This window comes from Anolis carolinensis, chromosome 2, assembly GCF_035594765.1.
Source record: "Anolis carolinensis isolate JA03-04 chromosome 2, rAnoCar3.1.pri, whole genome shotgun sequence".
NCBI lineage: Eukaryota > Metazoa > Chordata > Lepidosauria > Squamata > Dactyloidae > Anolis > Anolis carolinensis.
In genome coordinates this window covers 126,037,067-126,051,894 of record NC_085842.1, presented here as the reverse complement: position 1 = coordinate 126,051,894, position 14,828 = coordinate 126,037,067, and the positions used below count along the sequence as shown (strand labels likewise).

The following is a 14,828-nucleotide window of genomic DNA, read 5'->3' as shown; positions in this document are numbered from 1 at the left end:
AAAGAAAACTGGATAAAATTTTTTTACTGATGGTATTTGACCCCCCCCCAAAAAAAAAACTATCAAAGTATAACAAAAAAAATCTCAAACAAATGCTGGAAGTGTGGAGACCAGGAAGGTACGTTTTTCCACTGCTGGTGGACGTGTGATAAAGCCAGGAACTATTGGAGGGAAATTGTCACGCCCAGGCAGCGGAGCACTAAGAACCAAACACGGAGGCCAAATACAATCTAATATCTTTATTAAAGAAATATTATAGTAGAATAAAAACAAGTAGAAAATGTAGTCCAGCAATAGACCTTTCAGAGAAGGTCATATATAGTCCAGAAATATATTGTCCAATATATAATATTAGAGTTCAAAGTTGTAATCCCAAAATCGAAACACACTCTACTTCCAAGCCGTAGAGTGGGGAAACGTCCAAAGTGTTTCTAAGGTTCAAAGTAAGTCCAAAGCAAGAACTGGAGACAAGGCTAGATACTTGAGACAAAATCCAAGGCTGGAAACACGACGAGATAGTTCATGAAAACTTGACAAGGCAAGGCAAGGCAAGGAAACTGGAGTTGCAGACTTAAAACGCAGTCCACACTAGGCTGGAACCGAAGTTAATCCTGAAGCTGATCTGTTGACTCCGCACAGATTCCCCGGTGCGGGGAACTTTTAAGAAGTCCAATCCTCCTGCAGAGCAGGTGTCCGGAGCTTCCTTTCCCAAGGGAAAGAGAAGCGAAACACATCTTCCTGCAGCTGCGATCCTCCCTGCAAATTCCCAGGAGAACTTAGCTAATTAACATTCTGCCTGGCTGCTAATCTAGCGCTTTTCCTTGTTTGTTCTTTTTGACCCCGACTTGCAGCAACGGTGGTGAGAATGATATATGTAAAAAACTGGAAGGAAAAAATAGACCGGAGATAAAAATGTGGTATAACCAAATCTTAGAGATTATGAATATGGATAAATTAACTTATTTACTATCACAAAACCAAAGTAGACCAAAAAACCAAACAGATTTGGAACAAATAAAAAATTATCTAAAAAAAGAAAATTGCAAAATAACCATATCATAATTAAGAATGACTGATTAAAAAATTGCATCAGACTAAGCTGCGCAGGCGGCAAAGACAACTTTTAAGAAAAACAAGATAGGATATAGGAATTCATTTGTAATACAATTAGAGAACATTATTTATAACACCATACAAGGAGACCAAGTGGGCGGAGCCTACCCTTCTAACTGGCAGCAATTGGATAAAAACAATTATTCCTCTCCCTCTAATTAGGACTTTATTTTTCTTTTCTTTTTGTTGTATGAACATAGAGGCATGGATGAGGGGTTGTGCTGCCAAGTTTAGTGTTTCTGGGATGTGTAGTTTTGTTGTTTTGTCCTAGGCTGAAATTTCATTACCCTTTTATATATACTGTATAGATTATGAAAAGTCAATAATGGGCTTGCTAATTTCTTTGAGACTAATTCTCACAATTATGTTATAGCTCTATAATTCTGCTTCAATTGCAATGGTTGTATCCAATGGAACCCTGGGATTTTTTTTTTGATTTAGTCATGAGCACTAGAACAGAGTTTCTCAAATTATGGACCCTTCCAGACAGGGCCCAAAATGCTGGCCCTGTCGGACTTTTAAATGAGGCGTCCAAATGACATGTCACATAAGAGGGTTAATTGCAGTTTCTCAAGTTGCTCCTGACACGAAAAAAGCAATGTGGCTCTATATGAGGCATGTCTCCCAATGTAGGTTCTCAGCCTTTATTTTCTTTTAATATCCTTACACAAATACCTTGGAAGACATGGAGGAAAACGGATATATAAGGAACAGATCACTTGTACTTTGGGGGAAAAAACCAACTGCCAAAGTGATTCAGAATCATAGAAACTATAAAAACTGCCATACTACTAGAATAGGATATTTCAATAGGAGCTGCTTGATGATAGACCTTGAATAAGACTGTCTGCCTCTTAAGATATACTGATATGTCTGCAATTTTTTCCCTTTTATATTTCACATTTTATATTATCAGTGACTTGCCTATATTTATGTTTCAGCAACATTAATCGCAGTAGAGATCTGTGGGGCAAGATCAAACAATTCCTTAGTTTCTTCATAAAATGACTGCTCAGCAATCTGTTCCCCCCCCCCACTCCCCCCCTCAAAAAAATACTGGGAGCCCATTTGGTTTGGAAGTGAGTCAGAAACAGAAGAACATCAAAGCACTTTTTGATCAGTAGTTTCTATCCTTACTAATCAAAATGAGATTTGCCGGCTTAACAGTATGGCCCAATTTGGCCACCTTTCGGTATATTCTGTGTCTGCACAGCGGAGGTCTGCCAGTGAATGAGACACACCTTGTGCTGGCACTAATTTAAATAAATAGCACTTCTTTCTAGAAGCATTCAGGGAGGACTAATTATTCATGCACGGCAGACTTTTAAATCCCATGGAGCTTTTCAGAATTAAGCACTGTCTTGGAATTTCATTACTAGCAGAGAAACTCAAAAGACTGTGAATATTTTTTAAACAAATGCTTGCATATTATCTATTAAAGACTTCTGTGTTCTGGTCAAGGGTGTAGCTACAGGGGAATGGAGGTTGAAGACCTTGGCATGCCTCTCCCCAATAAAATTGCTTACAGAGAACACATTGCAGAGGCACCAAGTAATGAAAAGTTTTCACACACAGAATGCTTATATTTGCTGGATTTGCATTCCCTTGGACCCTTTCCTTCAGATGCTGAAATTAATTTTCTAAATGCTGAACTGACCTAAAGGTTTGGGGACTGAAAGAAAATTTAATGGGGACAGAATATTTATCTCGAGACAATGTTGTCATTTTGCACACATGCAAGGACACATACCTGTAACCACACCTGTGGTTTTAGTTACAGTAGAAGAAGTGATTGAGGAGAGGCCTGGGATGACTTGGCAGAGCTACTTTGCTTCAATTAATCTGCCACTCACCTTTTTTTTGTTAAAGAATGAGAAACACCCTTGAATCAGTCACAGCACTAAATTTAAAGGGATTTGGAGAAAAGAAGGGGAAACAAAACTCAGCAAAGGCAGAGGGAGATAAAATGCACCAAAGGTGGAGCTATTTTATATTTTCAGGACACCAATTTTACTAAAAAAAAAAAAAATGTCTGTTACCTGGTCTGTTGTCTCTTGGCCTTCCTCAGCCATACCCAGAGACATGAGAAAAATGAAAACAGGTCTGCTAAAGATGCTGAATTTTGAATAGTTGATGCTACAGTCAAGCATGTTTTTTCCTGTTGCTTTTCATAAGACACCAAGCATACACTGTGCTCTGTTTCTCTCTTGTCCCAAAAGGAAAGAAGGTTAAAGTGGATTGTCTGAAAATGATCTGTCTCTTTTCCACCTCCCTCCTCCTTTGCCATTTTTCTTTAGAGTTGCATCTTGCAGCATTTTGTACATTTTGATCCCAAAGAAGCTGCCCAAAAGAGCAACATCCCATGAGGTTTCCAATAAAATTGAGATCACTAATGGTTTGGGGGACTCACTGTTGGTGCAAGCCCATAGACAGTTAAAGAGATCCTTGAAGAGTGGGTTTTTACCCATTTAAATGTCTATGGAAAACATGAACTTGTACTGGGTTTTGTCCAGATATGATTATACTATGGGTATAACTCATTGAAATGCATTATTGAAAACACATTCTAAATTAAGAATTTAATATAAGTAACTCTGATTCCATTGATTCCCATGAGTTTATCTTAGGCTCAGTAGTGTACAGAAAAGCTTTACACATCAGTACCAATACTGGCATTGTGACTATGGCAACAATCCTATACCATTTTACACAATGAAATGAATGAAACAGTTCTGAAAGGTATGACTGCTTTGGTAATCCTTTCTACCCATCTTTGGTATTTGGGTATGGTGAGAGGAGATCTCAAAAGAATTTGCAGCAAATTATTATAATAGATCTTATACAGGTTCGGTAATCCTTTTGATCTCTTCTGGAATGTTCCTAACATGCATTAGGTTAGTATTACTGCACTACCCTGATGTATTAATAAACAGACAGACAGATGGATGGACCTACACATATACACTAGAACTGTTCAGATATAAATTACAGAATGTTACAACACAAGGAAGAAGCTTGAATACCTGCAGGTGGGCCCATCTTATGACAACTCCAAAGGCAGTTGCTAGAAGCAGTGACAATGTTTGATTACTTGGCACAGAAGCTCATAATTATCTAGAATTCTCCTAATAATTTGTTTTTGTACTTCCAGCTCATTTGATAGGCAATAGATGTAGAGCATTGTGATGGACAGTTGCATTCTCAGTAGAACACTTGAAGGGGAACAAAGGGAACCAAAGAGAAAGGAAATGATTGAGTATCAAGTAGATGTGAAATACACAATGCTTATACTTTGCTTCTATCGCAGTTCAGATAACTCATATTTGTCTGTCTATTGTGGCTGAAGTTTAAACCCAAATGTACTGTCTGCACACTATTCATACCTGGTGCAGGAAGCAAAACACAGTCCTATTGCTCCAGAAGTAGTGTAAGATTGGGGAGCTATACGAGTATATGAAGCTAGCTCACACTGGGTCTGGCCCTTGTACTATCTTTCCCTGACTCCCTCAGGCAGCAGGCACTGTTCTTTCTAACCCTGAGATGGGAGGCAATTAACATCTGGAGACATTTGGGTGAAATCTGCAACATAAGGCATGTGATTTAACATCAAACTATGACACCTATTTCTAAGCACCACATCTGCATCCTTATTTGTGATGCAAGAATGTGAAAGAAACTGAAGTAGGTTGAGAAAAAGATACTCCAAGTTCTGACCTGGACTAAGGTTAACACAACCTAAGGGTAGTAATACACCAGTCACTGCATAGTCACGCCATTTGATCTTACTTTCTGAGATGCAATGAACTGCAGAGTTAAAAAGTTACAAAGAAATGTTCTAAGATAAGCAAGTTTTAAAATATGACAGGTTCTCCCCCAGCACCCACATTTCCTTTTGCTAGCTTTACTGTGTCCTCCTCCCACCCTCACCTTTTTCTTTGCCATACCCTGATGATGCCTCAACTCATTAGAACTCTGAAAAATGCTACGGCACAACAGTGCCACCTACAGGACACAGAAACTAGAAGGAACCAAGCACTTCAAAAAAAGAAGCGTAGAGAGAAAATCGGGCATTGAAACATATTTTGCACATCATAAAATTTCAGTCCTGATCATCTTTTCATTTCCAAATAGTTTCTCACAGAACATTACACTACTTGTGGACTGCAAGATTAAAGCCAAGGTGATAAGGCACACTGAGGTCGAATATACCTGTTAAAAGATATTATACTTTCTATACATCTTCTACATATTTATGCCACATTTCTTATCATTTCCTTTAGAGTTCTTGGAAATCATTATAGGTTCCTGAATATTCTCTCTCTCTCCTCTCTCTCACACACATTTTATCTCTCTGGTTTTTTTGGTTTTTTTTTTTTTGCAGGGTGGATAAGAGGTTGTGTGTGTGTGTTTTGCATTTTTCCAATTTATATTTTTATATCAAGGCAGTAGCACTATTCAAACCTGGTACAGGAAGCAAAACACAGTCATGTTTGCACCAACATCAGTATTTCCTGACAAAAATGAACAGAAATGAACAGAAAGTTCACTAGATCTTTTAGCAGATGACTTTCTTTTCTTTCCATATTTAACAGTGTTTTTTTTATCTTTATGAATGGTTGTTAAAATGAGTTTCAGTTTGACAGACCTATAAGCATCCATATTTGAAATATATCCTGAATTGGAAGGTGTCGCTCCAACTTTGGAAACTTGTTAAAACAACAAAGATCTTTTGCTGGTCCTTGCATTGGTCCTGCTGTGTGATTTGGCACTGAATTAAATCTTGGACATGCTTAAAATTTTATATAATGTGATTTTATTTTGCAATGGTATCTGTTTTATATGAATTGTTGTTTTGTAGATTTTTTTATATGAATTGTTGTTTTTACATTGTTTTTAGGCATTGAATTTTTGCCTATTTATTGTAAGCCGCTTTGAGTCCCCTCGGGGAGAAAGGTGATGTAAATAAATAAATTAAATGATGGTTATAGACATATGCAGTGGGCCTTTAGTGTATGTGGGGTTTGGTTCCAGGATCCTCTGTAGATTCCAAAATCTGTGGTTGATCAAGTCCAATTATATACACTGAGACAGCAAAATAGTGTCCCTTATATAAAATGGCAAAATTTGTGGATCTGTAGATGCAGAATCTGTGGATACAGAGGGACACCTGTAGTAATTAGAAAGCATGGGCTAAAATAAATGTTTAGAAATTGTGCTAAAACCTGGTGGCCATTGGACACACAATGTGTTTTCATGAATCCCAACAGATGCCAACCACTCCTGTTCCAAAACAACTGATTCCATTCAGAGAATTGTGGAATGGATCCTGCCCTCTCATCTCACCACCTCCTGTTCTAACTCCCTCTAATGGTTAGATTGGCATCAGCATTTTGATGCCCACTTGGAGAACAGAATACTAGGCTACATAGGCCTTTGGTCTGATTCAGCCAGACTCTTTTCATGTTCCAATAATGAACTTAATTTGTGAGTGAGTGAAGAAGGATTCAATAAGGACCTAGAATCATAGAATTGATAGAGATCGTAAGGGCCATCCAGTCCAACTTCCCTGCAATGCAAGAAAATACAATCAAAGCACCCTAACAGATGGCTATGAAGCCTCTGCTTAAAAACTTTAAAACCTCCAAAAAGAAAATTCCACCACACTCTGAGGCAGCCTATTCCATTGCCAGACAGCTCTTACCATCAAAAGGTTCTTCCTAAATTTTAGATGGGATTTTTTCCTGCAATCTAAATCCATTGCTCCATGTCCAATCTCCAGACCTATTAAGAGAGAAAAAGAAAGAGAACGTCAAGGTATACAGAAAAACCTTATGTCTTATAGATGGATCCTACCTCTTCTTCCCAACAATTCCCCAAAGGACATGGCATGCTTTGTTGATAGGACATGTGAATCTCTGTGGAAGCTAGTTTAGGTTCTGGAAGAGAGGGAAACAAATAGGCTGGCATCTTAAATAGGACAACTTCACATAGGAACCTTTTGTTGCTCATCATATTTATCAGTACTGACTCTCTAAAGAATAAGGACCAGCCCATACAGCTAAAGGAAAAAGTACAGCTGAATTTTAAGATGTTTAGAAGAAAACACCATTTATTTTAACTTAGAAAAAAACACTCAGACAAATGAATATTGTCATTATAAGTTGTTGAACAACTTGAACAAATTAACCTCCTATAAAACTTACCAGAAGAGACAGCATGGTGTAGTTGAGAGTAGGAACTCTGAGAGACTGGGGTTCAAATCCCTGCTCAGTCAAGGAACCCCACTGGGTGGGACCATGGACAAGTCATAATCCCTGATCAATGGCAAATCTCTTCTGAAGATATCTTGCCAAGAAAATGCTATGAGAGGGTCATCATAAATTGGAATTAGGTACATAGGGGGAAAATTGTTCACATAATTGTGAGGTGCAAGTTAAAACAAAGTCCACTAGCCCCTCTTTGGAAACATCACAGAAAATGTATCATTAAGGCTCAACATAAAAATTACATTTTGAAGAAATCCACTGAGAATTTCCTTGATGCACATTAAAAGTTGACATTGATTTGTCCTGTGATTCCAATTGGAAATTTTTCTGATCTTCTCCTACCATGCCTCCTGTGCCTGTTCTTACCTGTTTTGCTTCTTTTTTTTCTTTTTTTCCTTTGTAGACTGGACACTCACAAATCAAGTTACAAACTGATATTTTAGAGAAATAGAATAGCTCCAGCTTGTTCTGCAAATCAATATAAGTTGGTAGAATTGCTCCTGGCAATATTTCACACACCATTTGTGAACTGTAAATAAGCAACACACAAGAGTTTTCTACACCTGTGAATTCAGGGGAAGCATATCTTGTGACTTTTGAAAAGCAGTTTGACCTCACATTGCAAAATAATATCATTGCTATAGCAACACAGTCCCTGTTCCTCACTTCTCCATAGCTCCACACATATACAAGAGTGTTTTACAGACTAGACTACAGATTAGCCTTCTCTTCCCAACTACATGGATAAGAGATATTTTTAAGAAACACAGAAAGGCATGTATCCCCCAAGAATTTTGATCATTTCCTGTGCAATGGGGCATGACATCTTATTTTTCTTGTCTTACAATAATTCTGTGAACCTTGCAATTTGCACAGAATGAAAAGAGGATAATTAATCGCCGGAGGTTTAGCTATGGTGTGTTTATAAACCTAACTTGCTCAATTGAGAATGGAAGAGAGCACACCAGTTCCATACCAAAGACTGTGGTCTATGCCACACCATATCCATATCTTTGGGTTTGGTTGCCATGTAGATATCCAATGAAGATAAATTCTAGCTGAGGTTGCAAATGACCTTATTGGAGGAGGAGTTCAGAAATAATTTTAAGTAACTGTTTTGATTTGAGTCCCTCTGGGGAGAAAGGACGGGTTATAAATAAAGTTTATTATTGTTGTTGTTGTTGTTGTTGACACAACAACATAGTATGACACAGCAAACAAGATAGATATGCTGCATTTCATATCACAAAATCACAAGTCGAACACTTCCCAAGTGTTTAGGACTGTGTGATGTATTTTCGGATGATGCGTGCAGATCCCAGTAAGGTGGTCTTTTGAAGTTGACAGATTGTAATTTTGTCAGTGTTTATTGCTTCCAAATGCCGGCCGAGATCTTTTGGCATAGCACCCAGTGTGCCAATTACCACCGGGACCACCTGTGCTGGTTTTTGCCAGAGTCTTTGCAGTTTGATCTGGAGGTCCTGATAGCGGCTGAGTTTTTCCTGTTGTTTTTCATCAATCCGACTGTCACCTGGTATGGCCACATCAATAATCCAAACCTTTTTCTTTTCCACGACTGTGAGGTCTGGTGTGTTGTGTTCCAGAACTTTGTCAGTCTGGATTTGAAAGTCCCACAGTATCTTTGCGTGCTCATTTTCCAATACTTTTGCAGGTTTGTGATCCCACCAGTTCTTTACTGCTGGGAGGTGGTACTTGTGGCATAAATTCCAATGAATCATTTGGGCCACATAGTTGTGCCTCTTTTTGTAGTCTGTCTGTGCAATTTTCTTACAGCAGCTGAGATATGATCAATGGTTTAATCAGCTTCCTTGCACAGTCTGCATTTTGGGTTATCAGCTGATTTTTCGATCTTGGCCTTAATTGCATTTGTTCTGATGGCTTATTATTATTATTATTATTATTATTATTATTATTATTATTATTACTACTACTATTGCGATACATGTATTTAGGATTACATTGCATGCCAATCAGATTGCCCTATCCCTAAATCAAGGTAAAAGTATTTGACAATCTATTAGACATTGTATTTCTTTTTATCATGTGCAACTTCTGAACTTGAGCATACAGAAAAAACAGATATAACAACATTTGTGAGATGTGGGCTGCAGTTTATTAAGAAAGACTACCTTAAGAAGCACAAGCATTTTACCAAGTTGCAGATAGGCTAGGCTAACTTTGCTCTTGAAGGGTCAGCATTCATACACAAATCATTTTCCTCGGGGACCGTTTCTTTTCAGGAGTTGAGAGAGGCTTCCTGAATCAGCATCTTAGGTCCCAAACAGAAGTCTTGTCCTAGTCAGTCATACCAGTTCCCAAAATAGCATGCATTTGGAATATTCCTGCCCCTAAAGGGGTTTCAGGATGCTCACCAAATAAAGTTTTCAATATTTTTGTTTTCTATGCACAATTCTAACAATTGTTACTTTACAAATTCCTACTGAAAATGAAGCTTTCACTCTAAACCCCTCAAGGAAAACCTAGCTTCAAATACACCATAGAGCACATTGGAACAAACTGCAAACTTCAGCCACTCAACAAGAAAAAGCCTAATGTCACTTTAAATGCTTACATATTTGTTGTTGTTGTTGTTGTTGTTGTTAATAATAACTTTATTTATACCTCGCCTTTCCCCCATGGAGACTCAAGGTGGGTAACAATCCAACACTTTAGTCAAGTTTTAAAATTAAAAAAACAGTTAAATAGTACAGTGTGGTAAAACATATTAACATATAATAAACACACTTAAAATAACCTTTTAAAGTCACAACCCCCCCCCCCAATCCCATCCAAAACCTCCCCAAAGCCTGTACCTTATCCTTCTCCAAATGCCTGATGGCAGAAGAAAGTCTTAACTTGTTTTATGTGAATCTCAAGACATTTTATTGGACGCAGTGTAATGCCATCTTGCAAATATTCACATACATGTATGGGTGAGAGAAAGATGTGTGGGAACTGAAAAATAAAATATCAAGGTTTTGTTGTGGTCTTAACAGGGACTGTTCAGCAAACAACCATTAAGGACTTCATCAGATTATGCTGGGAAGTGTTCAGAAGTGTTCAGATGGAGTTTTTCCCTGCCTTTTATCACATTGTTTAGTGCACTCAGTTGTCTTGCATATTTTTCAATGAAGTGCTCATTGTAATTTGGCCTAAAAAGGTGTGGATTACTGTTGCTGCCTACTTAGAATTCCTTCATTATAAACAATTGTATTAGAATACAAAAGCTTCTAGCAATTGAAAAGATAACCTTAGGATGCATCTATGCTGTAAGACGAATCCACTTTAATTGCCTTGGTTTAGTGCTATGGAATACTGGGGGGTGTCGTTTGACAAGCTTTTGAGCCAACACGGATTTACCAAAACAAGTCATGCCAGACTAATCTGATCTCTTTTTTTGATAGAGTTACGAATTGGGTACAGGGAACACTGTGGATGTAGCGTACCTGGATTTCAGTAAGGCTTTCGACAAAGTCCCCTACGACCTTCTGGCAAAAAAACTAGTAAAATGTAGGCTAGACAAAACTACGGTCAGGTGGATCTGTAATTGGCTAAACGAACGAACCGAAAGGGTGCTCACCAATGCGTCGTCTTCATCTTGGAAAGAAGTGACGAGTGGAGTGCTGCAGGGTTCCGTCCTGGGCCCGGTTCTATTCAACATCTTTATTAACGACTTAGACGAAGGATTAGAAGGCACGATCATCAAGTTTGCAGATGACACCAAACTGGTAGGAATAACTAACACTCCAGAAGAGTGGAATTCAAAACGATCTTAACAGACTAGAGAGATGGGCTGAAACTAACAAAATGAAGCTCAACAGGGACAAATGCAAGATACTTCACTTCAGCAGAAAAAATGGAATGCAAAGATACAGAATGGGGGACGCCTGGCTTGACAGCAGTATGTGTGAAAAAGATCTTGGCGTTCTTGTAGACAACAAGTTAAATATGAGCCTACAATGTGATGTGACTGCTAAAAAGCCAACAGGATTCTGGCCTGCATAAATAGCATCAAGATCCAGGGAAGTCATGCTACCCCTCTATTCTGCCTTGGTCAGACCACACCTGGAATACTGTGTCCAATTCTGGGCACCGCAACTGAAGGGAGATGTTGACAAGCTGGAAAGTGTCCAGAGGAGGGCAACTAAAATGATTAAGGGTCTGGAGAACAAGCCCTATGAGGAGCGGCTTAAAGAACTAGGCATGTTTAGCCTGCAGAAGAGAAGGCTGAGAGGAGACATGATAGCCATGTACAAATATGTGAGGGGAAGTCATAGGGAGGAGGGAGCAAGCTTGTTTGCTGCTGCCCTGCAGACTAGAACGCGGAACAATGGCTTCAAACTACAGGAAAGGAGATTCCACCTGAACATCAGGAAGAACTTCCTCACTGTGAGAGCCGTTCGACACTGGAACTCTCTCCCCCGGAGTGTGGTGGAGGAGCCTTCTTTTAAGCAGAGGCTGGATGGCCATCTGTCGGGGTGCTTTGAATGCGATTTCCTGCTTCTTGGCAGGGGGTTGGACTGGATGGCCCATGAGGTCTCTTCCAACTCTACTATTCTGTGATTCTAAGAGGTTTCCACATTGCAGACATTTGGCCCTGCCCACCATCCCTCTGGGTGCTTTTTGGTACTTCAATTCCTACAATTCCCAAGAGCAGGGAGGGAGGGAGAGAAAAGGGATGAGAGGGAAACCCATTTGGAACAGCAGCAGCACTGGTCCTCCCAACATAAGCCACAGACAAATCACAGAAGGAAGGAAAAAGGTAACCTAAAAGGCTATTTTTATTTTATTTTTATTTTATTTTTTGCAAAGAAGAAGTGTCATGAGATGGCTTACAACCAAACCTTCCTGCTTGGGGAGCAAAAGGATATTGCCCAATAAAGTTTATTTTGATTCCTCCCCCAATTTCTCCTCCCACAAATTGGGTGATCCTAACCTGTGAGCAACGAGTGCTACTTTATTTGAAATTTGGCAATACATCCGGAGTTTTGAGAAAAATCAATTTTCTCACCTCTTCCTGATACGTTGGAAAAAAATGCTACCCTTAACGTTTAAAAGACTAAAAAAATGCACTTCAACCAAAACAAATGTAGTGAACCCAGTGGAATACCACGTTTTAAGTGTAGAACTCAGTGGAATTTAAGTTATGTGATGAAGTGGTAAGACGAGACACAGGTGCCTCTAAGATTAATATAGTTTGATGGCATTGTAACTGCCATAACTCAACACTATGGAATCGTGGAAATTATAGTTTGATGAGATGCCAGCACTCTTTCACAGAGAAGACTAATTTATTTATTTATTTATTTACTGCATTTATATACCGCTTTTCTCACCCCTGGGGGGACTCAAAGTGGTTTACAACATAATGGCAAAATGCCAACCATACATTAGAAAGCATAACAGACTGATCACATCATAAACAATAAAATGAGCAACATCAAGTGTACTTATCAAACAACTCAAAAATAACAAAAATAGAAATTTAAATATATAAATCAAACATTTAGGACATTTTTACTAATAGATCTAATATTAGTAAACAGTTAAAACATTAAACATAAAAAGGCAATTTGCAACAAGCCAACAGGCAGATGTAGTGTCAGTGTTTAAAGTGCTGTCTGGATTAGATTATATTGCACAATTCCACAAGATAAAAAGGGCCAAGTTAAGGTTTGGTTACCATTCCCCTCCCTCACCTGCCTCCCGAATTCCCTCCACATAATGTCTAGCCCCAGTCTTTATGCCCTCCCAAAGATTCCCAGATCATTGCAAATAAGGACTCCTCTGGATACTGTTCAGGCAAAGCCCAGGTCTTCATGGGGGGCGGGCGGTGTAAACTGTGATATGAGGTCCTTGGGGAAGTAGATGGGGGTGTTTTTTCTTGTGATGGTGAGGTGTCTCTATCCATGATGGTAAAAGTTGCTCAGCAAAGCAGGCTCTGGGTCCAGTGATGGTGTTTTTATCTGCTGCTGGCTTCTGGTGGAATAGTACAGCTGTGGGGGCCACGCCCAGTTTGTTTGGTGAGGCTGGCCCCAGGCAGAAGTTCTTAGGTAGAGCTCTCACCCTCTGGCTAATCACCTTGTTAAACTGTGATGTCCTATGATATCATAATGTTTAATTATGGCATTGAAAGCAAAGTCAAATTGCATTAATTTTCCAATGTAGATACACTCACAAACATTCTAGAGTCTATGGATCAGCATGCAAAGGGATCTTGTAGAATCTATGACAGCCATCCTGAAATTGCAGCTCTCCAGTTGTTTGGGGCTCCAACTCCCAGAAACGTGTTCAGGAATTCTGGGAGTTGAGAGCCCAAACAGCTGGAGTGCTGATCTATGATTGAAAGAAATTGGTAGCATACACTTTCATAAACTAAAGCTTATACTACCAACTTATTTCTCTCAATCTCAAAGTTATAACAAGATCCCTTTTCCTTCTAGGGTACTAATAAGCAGCTTCCATTATTTGTATTCCAACTTTTTCCCCGAGATTAGGAACTGCACAAGCCCTACAAAACAATTATTATAGGTTAAAACACATGTAGTTTTTTGAATGTTATGATGTTCAGCAAAGACAGCTGGAAGAAAAAGATCTTCACCAACCAGCAAAAGGACTAGGGTATAGTCTGAAACTAAACTTCCATGGCTCAATCCTATGAGATCCTGGGAGTTGTAGTTTGGTGAGGCAGCAGCACTCTTTGGCAGAGAAGGTGAAAGACCTTGCAATTTTATATTATTGATCCATAACAGTTAAAGTGGTGTGGAATTAAATTAATTCTACAGTATAGATGCTCCCCAATCTAACTTTTCTAAGGAAAGGGTTTCAGAGTTTGGGAACAGCTACTAAAAAGGCCCTCTCTTGTATGTCTTAACACATGTACAGTGATTAAAAGCCTTCATACAATCCAAGCTGGGAGAGAGTGAGTTTATACTTCTAGCTGAACTTGTCAATACAAGCAGTCAAATAAAAATGCAAAAAAAAAGAGCCAATTAAATTCCTCAAGCAGTAGTCAATAATACATTCAGAATTGCTGGATGGTAATACAGACATAGATTCTGTAGATCTGCTGATTGACACATGCAGTGAGATAAAAAGGTTTTGTCCCTAATCAAGCCACAAGAGATAAGAATTGAAACTCTTTGATGAATTCTTGTTCAGCTGTTTCCTGTCAGAATTGGATTGGTTCACCCCTTCTGTCTGCAGCAAAACAAACCCCAAAAGCCCTTCCAACTCAATCAGTGTGCAACTAGCTAAATTTACTCTCAACCCTGATAGCCATGAGTGAGGTTACAGTACATTGTGGCATGGAATTATATTGCTCTTTAAATCTCTTCTGCACCTAAAAAGCATAGATCTACCCACTTCATTACGAACATGACTTGGCTCCTAAACAGTGGTGCAAAATGTGTTTCTCCCTCTTTTTTT

At 38.9% G+C, this 14,828-nt stretch overlaps 1 long non-coding RNA gene across 1 annotated transcript; it reads right to left on the bottom strand.

Annotated features, from left to right (window-relative positions):
• Positions 1–224: 224 nt before the first annotated feature.
• LOC134296218 (uncharacterized) lies at positions 225–9,098 on the bottom strand. The gene is made up of 3 exons (XR_010002834.1): positions 6,815–9,098; positions 4,137–4,325; positions 225–882 (listed from the first exon to the last, which is right to left on the bottom strand). It is a non-coding gene; the product is annotated as an uncharacterized LOC134296218 (long non-coding RNA).
• Positions 9,099–14,828: the final 5,730 nt, after the last annotated feature.